The sequence below is a fragment of the Cyprinus carpio genome, chromosome A14 (genome assembly GCF_018340385.1).
Source record: "Cyprinus carpio isolate SPL01 chromosome A14, ASM1834038v1, whole genome shotgun sequence".
NCBI classification, from domain to species: domain Eukaryota; kingdom Metazoa; phylum Chordata; class Actinopteri; order Cypriniformes; family Cyprinidae; genus Cyprinus; species Cyprinus carpio.
This window is the reverse complement of record NC_056585.1, coordinates 17118434-17134750: the sequence shown is the minus strand read 5'-3', so window position 1 is coordinate 17134750 and position 16317 is coordinate 17118434. Positions and strand designations below refer to the sequence as shown.

The following is a 16317-nucleotide window of genomic DNA, read 5'->3' as shown; positions in this document are numbered from 1 at the left end:
TTTAGGTATGTAGAATATTGAATATGGAGTCTAAACTTAAAGAGCAGGTCATATGGTATTTTAAAGTGTCCTAATATTGTGTTGGAGTCCCCTACAACAGGTTTAAATGCATCTAAGGTCAGAAAACATTGTAATTTTCTCAAAATATACATTTAATGAGTCATTTGCCAGTGATTTCGAAACGATTCGTTCCAAGCAAGTTCAGGGCAAACCCCTCCCTTCCGTAAGCCTACTCTGCTCTAATTGGTCATTTGGCCAAGCCTGTTTACCTGGAAACCTAAAGCTGCACTAGGTATACATCACATATTAGCACTTTTTGAGCACTCAAGTGAAAATGTACACAATGTATCAATCATACTTACAGGTTGTGGTTTGGAGAGCTTGTTAGTCCAAATTAAGAAGATTAGAAGCCAATGAAGATAAAAGCCAAGATTAGAGAGTCAGTCCTTGGTAAAATGACATGCACACAACACATGGTTCAAATTGTATTTCTGTGGTATCCTTGAACACAGTGTCTTCTTAAACATGATGTAAACACACTAATAAGTGTTTGTGGGCAGGTCAGATTCTGTTCGTATTTCGCGGGCAGGTAGGGATTATTTAAATGTGTTACCCAGTGATGTATACCGGTAACAGGCAAAAGATTCGAAAATATAACGACTCGTTAAGGCGAATTAGAACCAACTCTCTCTTTTGAGAGACAATCTTTATTTATCATGCACTTTTTTGATTAACAACTTTGCAGACTGTTTTCATTTAAGGATAGCTACGTTATAAACTGCAAAGAGATATTTTTCAAAAACCAATATGACCTGCTCTTTAAAAATGTTTTAATGAATAAAATATATGTATTTTAAAAATAGGTTTATAATAGTATATTGTGCCTACAGTTAATGTCACTGTAAATGTATCTGCTTTTTGATATTGTTGTTAGGTTTAGGTATTGGTGAGGTTAGGAATCAAATATACCTTTATAGCTAAATATGTTTACAAAATTGTGATTTGTAAACACCAACATTTTGTCAGTATGTTTATATTGTGATTCAGCATGTATTCAAACGTACATTAATTTACACTAATATTCAAAGATTTAGGGACAGGTTTGTTTTTGTGTTGTTTGTTTTTTTTTTTTTTTTTTTTTTTTTTTTTTTGCGTGTGAAAGAAGAATCTCATAATCAACATTTCTGCTCCAACTTTATGATTGAATCTCAGAATGTATGTTTTACAAAAGGGGTGTGGGGGGGGGGAATTATTATTATTATTATTATTATTATTATTATTATTATTATTATTATTAATTCAGGGACCTAATAAATTGGGTGGGGGTGGTGGGTGGGTGTTGAATGGAAGCTGACTTTGTGGCTTCCATCTTCCATCTCCAGTCTTATAATAATGCAACTGGTTGCAATGGAAGTCGATCACTCTTAACAGTAGAATATGTACAGTAAATCCTGGAACTGTAGGAAACCATCAGTTCTCCATATTGAGTGGGAATGCTGGCATGCAATTGAATGTCTCTCTTATTGCAATGCACTTTAATCTTCATAATCCTGGGGTTTGAGGAATACTGTAATCCATAAGAAAGTGTTACCACATATATTCATCTTCAGCCCTCTGTTGGAAAATGGCACTCAATTGGGAGTAAGCGGTATGCATGATGGTGGTTTTTGATCGATAACCTCCACATTTAGCCGCTGATTGAAATAGATATTTGCCATGGAGTTGTTTCTCTCCATAATGATCTCATTCCATATTCTTGCCTCAAACAGTTCCTCACCATCTGATGCATAAGGCAAGCTGTGCACAGAGCCCACCCTGGATAATCACGCAAGATTGATGGTGGCGAAGGGAATGCAAGCTAGTTAGCTCTTGACATGGGAAATAACCTTATGGAAAACATTACGTCTTATCTGTATTTCTCAGGAGAATTTCACCAGCTGTCTTTATAAGGCAATTTGTGATAAACAGGCTCAGGGCTTCCACATAGATATACTGGAAACTCTTCTGCACTATATGACCCACCATAAAACTATAACGTGATAATCAGCTCCATCATCTTTTAAACTTCTAAAATAGCTCAATTAAATTAAACACCTTATTCTAGGAAGCATTTGTGGGCCCCAAAGTCTAAATATGCTTTTTTTTATGTAGACAAGATAAATTCTGAATAAAAGTGTCTCTGACCGCTTATTAACCCAACCCAGCCTAAGGCCGAAGCAGCATCTCTTACAGATGGCATAAGAGTATAGTTCAGTTGCTGAGCCGGAAGATACAACGATTTAGTGAAACAGCAGGAGAAGGCTGTAGTTTGCCCAGGAAAACCATTAGGCAGCAGAGTCAGTATGGGTTTGAGGCGGTACATATGGTCAAATGTTTCCCGATTGTCCAGGAGCTTCTCAAGTCAGCATATACCACAATATGTTCATCCATTTCGGTGTAAACCGGGCATCAGATGGATTTTAGATGAAGCACATTTATCTGCCTGTTATTTTCAAGCACAGTAAGATAAATAGCTTCTGTCATTTATCTCATTTGCAGATCCTGCTGTGAATTCTGCTGTTGCAACGGTCTTCTGCAAGCAAAAATTTATCCCACACATTGACATCAGTATTCAGAAGGCCTGACAGGTAAGATACTTTTAATTTGAACTGATGTTCTATGGATAAGTGAAACTCAGGTCTCAACATTAAAGATGTCCTGGTGACAAGGAGCATTTCGGAGCAATTGACAGAACTCTACCTTGCCCTTCTCAGGCAATTGATCTGGATCTTGTTAATTTTTTATGCCTTAAATATTTCCTTTTCTGTGATGTGTTCTTCTTACCAATATAATGAATGTATTTTTTGGGGGAAAAAAAAGAATATATATATATACAGCGTTCTGGCATGAAACTATAGATGGCACAATCCGATAGATCTAACTCAATCTGACCTAATGACATCATCACATGGCACAGCTGATTGGTTCTCTCCTGTATCGGTAGCCAGTGAGCTTGCTGCTTAGCATTCAAATATATGACTAAGGCTTACCGTAGCAGTTGCAGCTTGTTTCAGAAACCCTCCACCTTCCCCAGCTCCACCTGTATAGATCTGCTATGAGGTGATTCATGTATGCTATATGGGGGTTATTTCATGTATGTTATATTTGCAGCAGCAATATTTCTTACATGCTCACAGCATTATGTTGTGGGTGTATTGGCAGTAGCAAGTCTCAGTTGATTGTTTGCTGCAATTAAAACTGTGAATGCTTTTGTAAATGTGACAACGGGACTGGGACTAAATGCCTTTGCCTAACCTTCTTCTTCACATGAAGTCTTATTTTTCCTCTGTTCTCCTTCCTCCTGATCCTCTGTGTCAGTATGACATTTTCTCCCCAAAGGGCACATGTGAGATGAAATTACTCTGAGGTGTCAAACACGTCATCTTCACATGTTTAAATGTCCAGTTTCAAATGCCAGCGTCCGCTTAGTGGAGCATGGCGCAGTGAACGTTCTGGCCACTTGCAGTTCCAGTCACATTTCTGTTTTGTGCTTCAGCAAGGAACATGAAGCAGAAATACTCTTTGAAATGATTGAGAACATGAAGGTAAGAGACAGTAGTTGTTTTTCATGTGGTTCCTTTTTTGTGCTCATTTTGTTTTGTGAAAACAAGTTTAAAGAGGAAAAAACTCATTACCTTGAGACATACTAAAATTAAGCATTTGGTTGCTCATTTCTCATATTTTTAGCATCTAATCCCTTCCCTGATACCTCCCTGTGCACTCTCTTCTATTTCATCCTTTCATTTGTTTCCTAATAGTAGATGCTGAGAGCTCTCCCACTCCTCTCTCACAGGCTCATCAGAGGAGTGCCAGCACTCTAAATTTTGCCTCGTAATTCAGCCATGCTGCAATTACACACAAGTCTCAAAGGCGAAACAGCTGGAAAAACCATGACTGGAATAAAAGTCTCAGCATAAGTGTGTACTGTATATGTGTGCATCCTTTTCTACAGTGTCAGTATTATCGGAATGCTAAAACACTCTGTAGAAATTAAATTAAATGTGTTTTTTAATGCTAAATGCTCTCTGATTCCAGTATAATATCCAGAGACAGCTGTAAGTAAGCATTTGTAGGTTCACTCACCTCCAAAGTGTAAATGCTGGGGTGTGTGATGGTATCAGAACAGGTACACTACTGTTCAATAGGTTGGGGGTTAGAACTTTTTATTTTTATTTTTTATTGTAATTAATACATCAGTAAGGTAGCATTAATCTGTACTGTCACTCAAAAAGTGACAGTACAGATATTGACTTATTGAAATAAAATACAGTATATTTAAATGGTACAGCATATTTAACAATTTTTTTTTTTTTTACTATTTTAAATTGTAATAATATTTCACAATAATAAATTTACTGTAGTTAAAAAAAAAAAAAAAAAAAACCTTACTGACCCCAAACTGAACAATATATGTATTATGCTTAAATAAAAACAATTAAGTCAGAATGCACAGCTAACTTTGAATGGAGGTCACTGGAAAAAGATGCAGCTACTAAATCTGCCAGCAAGGGCTAATGGGGCCTTGCTAATCAACTAAACCTCAACCCTTCATTTAAACATTCAAATCAGCCTAGCACCATTATCTCAACCAATGGCGTGAGTTTGGTCTCAAATCTGTTAGGCTGACCAATCATGGGGGGGGGGGGCTTTAATATTAATTAGTAATTAATAAGCAATTTTTATAGTCATCAGTGAACTGGCTACACTCCACAAAAAGTTGAATAGGAATTTAAATTTACCCTTCGTTTAACTGACAGGCAATCTGACCAATCATAACACAGAATCTGCCATATTTGTGCGATAACCAAACCAGATAGGAGAGTAGATTAACATTGGTGGACTTGTACAAAAAATGTATTGTATTGACATCTTTCCGCAGTTGAAACAAGATACCTTCTGATTTTCATTCATATTTATTTCATGCTATAACTAGTAAAGAGGAAGAGGTGATCGGTTCATTTGCTGCTTGAAGAGATCTATGCTACAGAGATCTGTCACGGCACATTAAAGAGCCACAAAACGGTATTTATTGTTTGAATTTCTTGAAAACATGACACAATTTGAAAGCTGAGACTTTGTTTCATAACAAAAATAACCTGCTCTGTCTTGTTTGTCAGCTCGTTATAAGTTTTCCCTGTGCTCTGTGATGTATTTTTCACTGCGTGAGAACATGATGTGTGGCATCAGAGTACCATGGCTTGTCAGACAGCAACAGTAATAAAGGGGGCGGGTCTTTGCAAAAGATCGATTAAAATAACTGGAAGGATCAAGTTATTGTTTTTTTTTTTACTTCAAAATGTTTCATTTGTATAGTTAAGCCAGGCTTACTTCTCTACTTTCTTGCATTCAAATTTTAATTGCAGTCCTGCATCCTGTTTTCTTTCTCAGGAATTATATTTTAATTTAAAAGGCATTCTTAATTTTGAATGATGCACAACTCTGAGAGTCATATGATCTCATCAGTAATGCTGTAGTGATGTTCAGAAACAGGTTTAGAAACATATAATGCTCACTTTGACATTTAGCAGACAACAGCATCACTCCCTGCCAATTGCCCTCTCACTTTTTAAACTTTTAACAGATGTTAAGGCCAAAAATAACTGGCCTTATGCTGTATTTGCATGAAATATTGTCTGTTTTTTTTTTTCTCACCAGTCGCATCATCTTTTTCACCCATGCATACACAGCAATGGCTAAGGAATGTTTGGGAAATATTGCACCCTGTATGTTTTAATATATCCAATATAGAGGCATTATTAAGCCATTAAAGCAGCGGTTCTCAATTCTAGTCCTCGCGCCCCCCAGCTCTGCATATTTTGCATGTCTCTCTTTGTTAACACACCTGATTCAGATAATCAGCACGTTAGAAGTGAGCTCCATGCATGAACTGTGTTCCGATTGACATGGTCCCTACACAGTGTTCATTGCTCCCTACTCCCTGAGCAGGGGAAATCTGTTGAATTTTACTTCACTTCGGAACATTCACTCAAAGATTTGTGCTGCTCAGCGTCTTCACACACGGACAAGTGTGACATCATACACCTTTGTAAATAAATACAATTTTAATTCACATCTTGCACACTTCAATACAATTTGAATGGAACATATACATTCACTTCGAACTGGAATCATGGTGGAATATCCTGTGATGTCCACTTCGCAGGTCAGGGCACTTATGTTCGAACAAATGTCTAAAGCGATAAGAGAAACATACAAAATGTGCAGAGCGGGGGACGCGGGGACTGGAATTGAGAACCTCTCAATTAAAGACACACCTGCCATCCTAATTTCTTTTTTTTAATTTGCTGAGAACTCAGCTGCATTCTCTACTAGCTGATCTGATGTTTAATTAAGTCATGTCTGTAAGAGTGATTACAGAATGAGAGCAGGAAGTTTTTACTGGTACTGTGCATGCCCTAGAAAACAGTTTGCTGTGTGAACTTTCAGAGTGATTATTCACGGTGTGTGGCGTGATGGCTCATATTTGTGCGATTTTTATGTCTCATAAGGTGTATGGTTTTTAAAAGCTTTTAGAAGAAATCCTAACAACACCATAAAGATGACATTTATTAGAGAGCAGATTCACAGGCATTTGTGTGTGTCAAAGTGTGATAACTGTAATTGGCACTAAAAGTGGTAAAGGGGAAGATCAGAGATGAGTCTTGCTGAGAGACTCCAGTCATATACCTCTGAAATCAAGGCCCCATCGGGTAGGCTGAAAGGCAGTCACAGCTTTGCGAAACCAGCAGCTGATGGCTAGATTGAAGAAATATTTCCATCAGATCTGAAGAGATGTTTCGGAAGGGCAAAATAGTGCAAAGAAAGGAAGCTGCAATCTCATTCCGTGTCAGGAGCTCTTTGAAAACCATCTCAACTTCACAGCACAATGAAAAAAGTCTTTGTCACAAAGGACAGCTCAGCAGCGCTGGCACGTGTGGCCTCGTTAATAGCTACCTAATGTGAAGGTTATATGAAGGAATGATTAGTGCTGGCTGATTGCTGAGTAGTGCTCTGATAAGTTACCACACCACTGGTTTTCTTTATTATTCTTTGAATACATTCTCAGTGGCTGTTAGTTTCATGTTTGTTTCATGTGCAATGATCTTCTGACTTTGCCAAATTGAAGTGGATAATGGAGCTAACATGAAATTGCATATCAAAGTAAACAGGCTAAAATTAAGGAGGCAAAGGCATTTTTATAAATAGATGTAAATGGCGGGGGGGGTGCATTTTTAAAGTTATGTATAGGTGTACTTATGAGATAGGTAAAGACTTTGTGTTTTGGCTCAACCAATGACTTTAGTGTGAAATTATGATTTTGGCTGATCAACAGTAGCACAGGTATTATTATATTTATTTATTTATTTATTATTTCAAATTGTTTTACTGTGTGATGTTGAGAGGCAATGTTTAAATACAGTAATGTAACTCAAAGTATGCTTACATGAAAGTTAGCAGGCATATTTAGTGTATATTTCTAAATCTGAATTGTCCTAAATCAAAGTGTTATGTGTACAAACAATTTATGATCTAAAACTAAAAACCTGTGAACTGAATCTGTGAACCGAAAAGATGTTGCTGGATCTGCACAGTCAGCTAAGTAGTTTCAGTTTTCAGCACTCTGGACAGCTCCTGATGTTTTGAGGAGTAATCCATTATTTATACTGCACACGTCTGCTGTGCATTACGGCTCTGATGAGGTTTTGTTCCGTATTCCGCGTGGTGCCAATTTACAACAGGAGCATTTCAGAAGCAAAGCGACTGGATTTGCAAAAACACAAGATTTGCCTGTCCGAATTTCTTTTCTTGATTTTCTTGATTTTTTTGTGTTTTTTCTTGATTCATGGAGTTCTACAATTGGCTAAATGTTTATGTTTTGTCCGGTTTAATTGTGTTTATGATGTTTATTGCTTAGTCCAAGGATAAAAGATTCTAGCTGTGTTTTAGTCTGCACATCATGTTTTTTTTGTATTTGAACTTTGCAGCTTGGATGCTGCGTCCGTCAAAAATAGACTAGGTGCCTATCTTTAGCAAAGCAGCGTGGAGAGCCGCTTCTGGGTTGCTTCTAAAACGTGTCGCGGCATGGCTGGTATAAACACAAGCATTGACTAGAGCATCCGCGATCAGCTCCTGTGGTTTTGGCTGAGCTTAGTGTTGCGCCGATGACGTGTTCAGTGTAAGTAAGTGGTTAGACTTGACTGTGCTTTGGTTTGAAGACCCATATGCACCTTACAGAGGGGGACATAACAATAGCCTGAACCCTACACCTAATAAACAGTATGCGCACTTGTTGGCAGTTATTATCTAACTAAAAGTTAACCTGGTTGGTTGCATGATTCCTACTGCTTCCAAATTAAGTTACATTGCAGCTGAAGCTTTGCAGTTGAAATCTGTCACATACCCTGCACGATGTGTGACTGCATAATATTTGAAAAAAACCTGAACGAATCACTCTCTCTTATTTCTTTGAGCTCTGTATATATATTTATATAAAGTGTGCACACACACATATACAGTATATATATATATATATATTCAGTATATATATTCAGTATCAATAAGAGTTCAGGACTTTTATTTTATTTTTTATATATGATATCTTTGACTTTATTTTTTGTGCCTTTTTTTTAATAGGCACCAAATAAAGAGGCAACTTTGAATAATAATAAAAATAAATGAATAAATAAATTAAAAAAAAAACTTTTTTTTTTTCTGCAGCAGTAGTTATATAACAGGGATAAGAGTGTTTTCTTGACTATAAATGCACCAGGCCACTATGAAACAATCATCCAACAGGGCAATTATTTTGCAACCTAAACCGAGGTTAGCCATTGCCATAATTGCATGAGTCACTTACTATTTATGATAATGCATTCGAATGGGTCATTTGCAAGGTAGCAAAGTTGTGCCCACTGTACTGGTTAATGTCCACATGAGTCCCCACTCAGTACTAGAGACCCTTCATCCTGAGTAAATTACTGTTTCACTTTTCATTTATATAGTCTAGTACTATATAGATACCAAGTGCCCCATTCTGCTGATGAAAATGGCATAATGGCTGCAGATATGGAAAAAGAAAAGAAAAGAAAAGAAAAGAAAAGAAAAGAAAAGAAAAGAAAAGAAAAGAAAAACTGACTAATAGCTGATTGGCTTACAAAAAGCCTAGGTGGTCAATGAGACCTCTAAAGGCAGTGTATTTGCTGGTATGAAGAGACAAAGACATTGTGGTGTGTCATAGAGCATATGTCAGAGAGCATTGAGTCACTGAGAGCTGAACTTCATGATGCTGTCCGCCTTGCTGACTTATGGGGTCATGTCACATCGTTTACCTGAGGCGGACTTTACATCACGACATTAAACCACAATTGGCTCAGTTAATTGGTGGCATGCATATTTAATACTTCCGTTTGCTGAAGGGGAAATTCTGTTCACTAATAAAAGACAAAGACAAAGAATCTTGGAAATTATGCACTTTAGCATATTTGTTTGGCCCTGTGATTAGGATGAAAATATTTCTAAGAATTAAAACAGTAATTTAGTTTTCTGTTGCTGGTTGTGACTGAGTGGCTGTACCACAAGGTTGTTTTGCGCATGAACATCTGAAAACATTAACTCAGTGTTGATATTTCCATTGTTTAACTTGCTCATTTCATTGGACCAGGCTAGCCAGGAGTAGGGATTTGTAAATGTTATAATTTGACAGATCATTGTTGCTTTCTGCTCATTTCGTCATTTGATAAAAGGGTTTATGGGTTTTTATGTTTTCTGATTCTAGTTTTGGCATAAAATGCAGCAATTTCATGGATTTCATACAGTTTCATGAAATACCACACAATGTAATCGGTCATATTGCCCACGATTCTATGGATCTCCTTTGAATCTCACTGGCACAAAATCAACCTCCACACAAATACAATAATTTATTTAACCTTTTTTTTTTTTTTTTTTTTTTTTTTTATTAATAAAGCACTTAATAAAGAAGCACCTTTTAATAAAAGAACAGATGTATAATCTAGCATACTTGGATTACGTTTATTGAAAAATATAATAATATCAAATATGGTGACAAATGATTCTGTTTTAGCTTGTAAATGTATTTTTTTCTCACTGTGAAGGCACTCTTTCCTTTGTTTTCACATTGAAATTACATTGTCATGCTAGTATGCCGGGGTTTTTTTTTTGTTTTGTTTTGTTTTTTTGATAAGTGTGAATTGAACAGGTAATTGTATATTCCTTTTTTGCCATATGCTTTTAGTGTGTCTCATTTTTCAGTGCCGACAAGCTCTCTGTGTTTCCATTAGTAGGAACACAGTGCATTACAGGCCTTAATATCACATACTGGGAAATACTGGGCCCGTGAGAACAATTCTCTCTTCCTGTCTCATTCTCTCACTCTCTTTTGCGCAACTCACACATCTATATTTAAAAGTTAAAAATGAATAGCATTGCATGAAATACATTTTGCATAAACATGAATTAATATAAAGGTATGCAGTATATGAGTATGGTTAAAAGTAGTGTGCAAAGCTACTTGCAGCCTTTAACACATTGTTAGACATGCTGATTGAAAAGGCACACTTTTTTTTTTTTCATATTTAGAAGTGCAAATGTGTACACCTGACAACACACAGATAACTGACAATCAACATTTCTGTCGAAAAAAAAGTTTGATGCTGATCACACATTTTACTCACGTGTTATTTGCATAAGCACACTTTTGGAAATGTGTGACTTAAATAGAAGTTTTTATTTCTGCTTGTAGTGCTGATTAGCCCTGGCTACTTTTGAATCTCATTGGTCTAAAAATCCCATTCCACAGAGCTGTATATGGAATAGATGGATTGTTAGTTGCTGGAATCATTTCTCATCTAATTTGGTTAGGATATTGTCTCAATTCAGTTACAAAATGTATATATGAATGTGTGTGTGTGTGTGTGTGTGTGTGTGTGTGTGTGTGTGTGTGTGTGTGTGTGTGCGTGCGTGCGTGCGTGCGTGCGTGTGTGTGTAAATAGAGCTTAGTCCTCTTAGCACTCTGAACAAATAGTGGATAAAATAATATTCATTAATTCCTTATAAAAAAAAATGAATAAATAAATGCATTTGTAAATTGCCCAAATCATTACTCTCACTAAGAGTTATCAAACTTGAATCAGCAGTAATTGGTTAAAAGCAGAAGTAGTGTCTTAAGCTGCTCGATTGAACTGGTGTTGCTGTGACTAGTGGTTTTAATGGCTCTGTGTCTGCCAGTGAAAAACTGTGAGAGTAAAGTAAGTCTGCTTTAGTAATGAAACACTATTTACCCTCTGTTCCTCAGTGTGAGAAGAGATTTAGCACAGGGGTGGGGGATTTTTGCACACACACACACACACACACACACACACACACACACACACACACACACACACACACACACACACACACACACCTTATGGCCAAGAAAATATAAAGAAGCAAAGGTTAGATCACAGCACAAATGTACATTTTGAACCATGCCTGAATTTACAGTAAAAGAGGTGTAATTGATAGATGTATCCTAAAAGAAAAAAACAAGTTTTGCACCATTCAGAAAGTAATTAAAAAGCTGTTTAAATTACAGTTAAAATTTCAGAATTTAAGTTTAGGTAGCAATAAGATACAGCATATAAATAAAATGTAAGGATATATGTATTGAAGTTCAAAAGTTTGGGGTTTGCAACATTTTTAAATAGTTTAAAACGTCTCTTTTGCTCATCAAGGCTATTTATTTGATCAAAAGTACAATAAAAACAGCTATATTAGTGTTACATGTAAGGTCTGTCTCCTGTGTTTCATTGTGTTTTTGGTTCAGTCCTTGTAACCTAGTTCTCCCTGGTCTATTTAATTAGTCATGTTATTGACCTGTGGCCTGTTTATCATTTATCTCATTTAGCTCCCTCATTTGTTCTTGTGTATACATACTCCCTGTGTCTCTCAGTTCTTTGTCCAATCTTGTCTAGGTGTTACGTCAATGTTAGTGGATGTACAGTACAGGTCAAAAGTTTGGAAACATTACTATTTTTAATGTTTTTGAAAGAAGTTCCTTCTGCTCATCAAGCCTGCATTTATTTGATCAAAAATACTGAAAAAAAAAAAACAGTAATATTGTGATATATTATTACAATTTAAAATAATTGTTTTTAAATTTATTATACTTTAAATTATCATTTATTTCTGTGATGCAAAGCTGAATTTTTTAGGATCATTATCACATGATCCTTTAGAAATCATTCTAATATGATGATTCATTATCAAAGTTGGAAACAGTTCTGCTGCTTAATATTTTTTTTTCAGAACATGTGATACTTTTTTTAGGATACTTTGATGAATAAAAAGTAAAAAAAAAAAAAAAAAAAAAAAAGCTATGTTTTTTAAAATTATAAATATTTTGTAATAACAGTATACACTACTGGTCAGTAATTTGGGGTCAGTATTTTTTTTTTCTTTTTTTTAAATAAAATCAATACTTTTATTCAGCAAGGATGTGTTAAATTGATAAAAAGTGATAGTAAAGAAAATATATTATTAGAATATTTTATTCATCAAATATATTAGACAGCAGAACTGTTTCCAACACTCATAATAAATCAGAATATTAGAATGATTTCTAAATGATCATGTGATAGACTGGATGTTACATGTGACACTGAAGGCTGGAGTAATGATGCTGAAAATTCAGCTTTGCATCACAGGAATAAATTATTTTTTTAAAGTATATTCACATAGAAAACTATTATTTTAAGTTGTAATAATATTTTACAATATTACTGTTTTTTTCTGTATTTTTGATCAAATAAATGCAGGCTTGATGAGCAGAAGAGACTTCTTTCAAAAACATTAAAAATAGTAATGTTTCCAAACTTTTGACCTGTACTGTATTTGCATTTCTCCTGTGTTTCCCTCCTGTGGATTTATTAAAGACTTCTCCTTCATCATGCACTCCTTACTATCCTGTTACATAACATTTAGAAATATTATTACAATTATTAATTTTAAAATAACAACTACAGGTGCATCTCAATAAATTAGAATGTCGTGGAAAAGTTCATTTATTTCAGTAATTCAACTCAAATTGTGAAACTTGTGTATTACATTAATTAAATGCATACAGACTGAAGTAGTTTAAGTCTTTGGTTCATTTAATTGTGATGATTTTGGCTCACATTTAACAAAAACCCACCATTTGAATATGGTGACATTCCAATCAGCTAATAAACTCAAAACACCTGGAAAGGTTTCTTGAGCCTTCAAAGTGGTCTCTCAGTTTGGTTCACTAGGCTACACAATCATGGGGAAGACAGCTGATCTGACAGTTGTCCAGAAGACAATCATTGACACCCTTCACAAGGTGGGTAAGCCACAAACATTCATTGCCAAAGAAGCTGACTGTTCACAGAGTGCTGTATCCAAGCATGTTAACAGAAAGTTGAGTTGAAGGAAAAAGTGTGGAAGAAAAAGATGCACAGCTAACAAAGAGAATAACAGCCTTATGAGGATTGTCAAGCAAAATCAGTTCAAGAATTTGAGTGAACTTCACAAGGAATGGACTGAGGCTGGGGTCAAGGCATCAAGAGCCACCACACACAGACGTGTCAAGGAATTTGCTGAACCACAGACAATGTCAGAGGCGTCTTACCTGGCCTAAGAATAAGAAGAACTGGACTGTTGCCCAGTAGTCCAAAGTCCTCTTTTCAGATGAGAACACGTTTTGTATTTCATTTGGAAAGCAAGGTCCTAGAGTCTGGAGAAAGGGTGAAGAAGCTCATTGCCCAAATTGCTTGAAGTCCAGTGTTAAGTTTCCACAGTCTGTTATGATTTGGCATGCAATTTCATCTGCTGGTGTTGGTCCACTGTGTTTTTTTGAAAACCAAAGTCACTGCACCAGTTTACCAAGAATTCTTGGAGCACTTTATGCTTCCTTCTGCTGACCAGCTTTTTGAAGATGCTGATTTCATTTTTTAGCAGGATTTGGCACCTTCCCACACTGCCAAAAGCACCAAAGGTTTGTTAAATGACCATGTTATTGATGTGCTTGACTGTCCAGCGAACTCACCAGACCAGAACCCCATAAAGAATCTTTGGGGTATTGTCAAGAGGAAATTGAGAAACAAGAGACAGAAAAATGTAGATGAGCTGAAGGCCACTGTTAAAGAAACCTGGCCTTCCATACCACCTCAGCAGTGCCACAAACTGATCACCTCCATGCCACGCCGAATTGAGGCAGTAATTAAAGCAAAAGAAGCCCCTACCAAATATTGAGTACATGTACAGTAAATGAACATATTTTTCAGAAGGCCAACAATTCACTAAAAAAGGTTTTTTTTTTTTTTTTTTTTTTTGGTCTTATGAAGTATTCTAATTTGTTGAGATAGTGAATTAGTGGGTTTTTGTTAAATGTGAGCTAAAATCATCACAATTAAAAGAACCAAAGACTTAAACTACTTCAGTCTATGTCCACTGAGTTTATTTAATACACAAGTTTCACAATTTGAGTTGAATTACTGAAATAAATGAACTTTTCCATGACATTCTAATTTATTGAGATGCACCTGTATTTTCTATTTTATAGTTTAAAATGTAAATCATCAATATGATATAAATCATCAATATATACTAATGAATTGGAATATTCATTAGGTTGTGTTGCTGATTAATATTATTACATTTATTAAAATTAATATACTTGTTACTGATTTTCATTGGCTTTAATTTATATTAATGTGATATGAAGTGAAATTGGTGCATGCAATTAGGAACAATCCTTTTAAATGTCTTGATTCAGAAGCATCCACCCCATTAATCCAAAACAGTTCTTAAGAAATGAGATTTAGCTGACAGCATTTCCACACTTTGTCCTTTGCTGAACTGAGAGATGGATGCGGAAACATCCATTTAGTAGGCCTCTCTGCTCTGATAAGAGCACGGGTGCCATAGCTTAGCAAGAGCTACTGCCTGTTAAGTAAGATTGAGGGCAGGTGCTTTGAGCTGAGATTGCTTTCGGGAACAGGGCGTTTTGTCTACTAAACAGCTGTCTGGATTTATTCCTTACATATTCATGCATTTTTTATTAATGGCTAGCCAGGGAACACTCGGGTCCTCCCGTAAAGTATTCTTGCTTGATAAATGCACTTATAGATTTGTAAAAAATCAGAGCGATCCATCCAAATAACAGTCAGTAGGGTTAATGTCATCTTATATGTCACTCAGCTGCAAAGCTTCCCTTGAACTTACTGTGGGAAGGAAGTCAACTTACAAAGAATCATGACTGGTGATACACTTTTCTTTTTTTTTTCTTTTCTTTTTTAATAGATGTGACTGATTTATTGAACTGTTTTTTCTTCACTCACATACAGTAAAACCAACAGTACAACACCAACACAGTCTTTGTTTTGACCACTGTGTTGTTAATCTTAGAAATTACCTCTCGCACACTACTGAGTGAAAGAAAACGGGACAGCAGTGGGGAATGAAAAAAGACTGCTGATGTAGTGAGTGATGTGACATACACCCAAGTATGGTGACCCACACTCAGAATTCGTGCTCTGCATTTAACCCATCCAAAGTGCACACACACAGCAGTGAACACACACACACCCAGAGCAGTGGGCAGACGCCGGGGAGTAGTTGGGGGTTCGGTGCCTTGGTCAAGGGCACCTCAGTCATGGTATTGAAGGTGGAGAGAGCACTGTACATTCACTCCCCCCACCTACAATTCCTGCCGGCCCGAGACTCGAACTCACAACCTTTGGATTACGAGTCCGACTCGCTATCCATTAGGCCATGACTTCCCAGAAGTAGTGTCCATTACAGAGAGTGAATGGTGATTCAATGCCCAGAGGTTGAGGTCTGAGATTATACAGGGAGAGGAAAGTGTGTTGTGTTTGAAAGTTAGCTGCCAGGGAACAATAACCTGCTGTAGCAATCTCACCCAAAATGGCAAAATTCTGAAGTAATTGGAGGCAGTCTATTCGTCATGACAAGAAGAAGAAACTAAGAGAAAATACCTGCTGTCACGACCAAAAGTTATAATAAGGCTATTATAAGGCTATTTCCGGCTATTTCCTGCCTGCTGTGGAATACTGATGGGAGTGGCTCAAGCCCAGTTGACATATTTTTATATATATATATATATATATATATATATATATATATATATATATATATATATATATATATATATATATATATATATAATATATATATATTATTATTATTATTATTTATTAATATATATTTTTTTGTCTTTTTGCAGTACAAACCTCT

General features: G+C 36.0%; 1 protein-coding gene across 1 annotated transcript in view; it reads left to right on the top strand.

Annotated features, from left to right (window-relative positions):
- The window catches only part of LOC109048000 (leucine-rich repeat and immunoglobulin-like domain-containing nogo receptor-interacting protein 2), a 231775-nt gene that overhangs the window by 88199 nt on the left and 127259 nt on the right, over nt 1-16317 (top strand). Inside the window, exon 3 of the mRNA XM_042770082.1 lies at nt 2539-2627. The gene's annotated coding sequence lies outside the window, so the exon portion shown is untranslated. The remainder of the gene's footprint in view (nt 1-2538; nt 2628-16317) is intronic.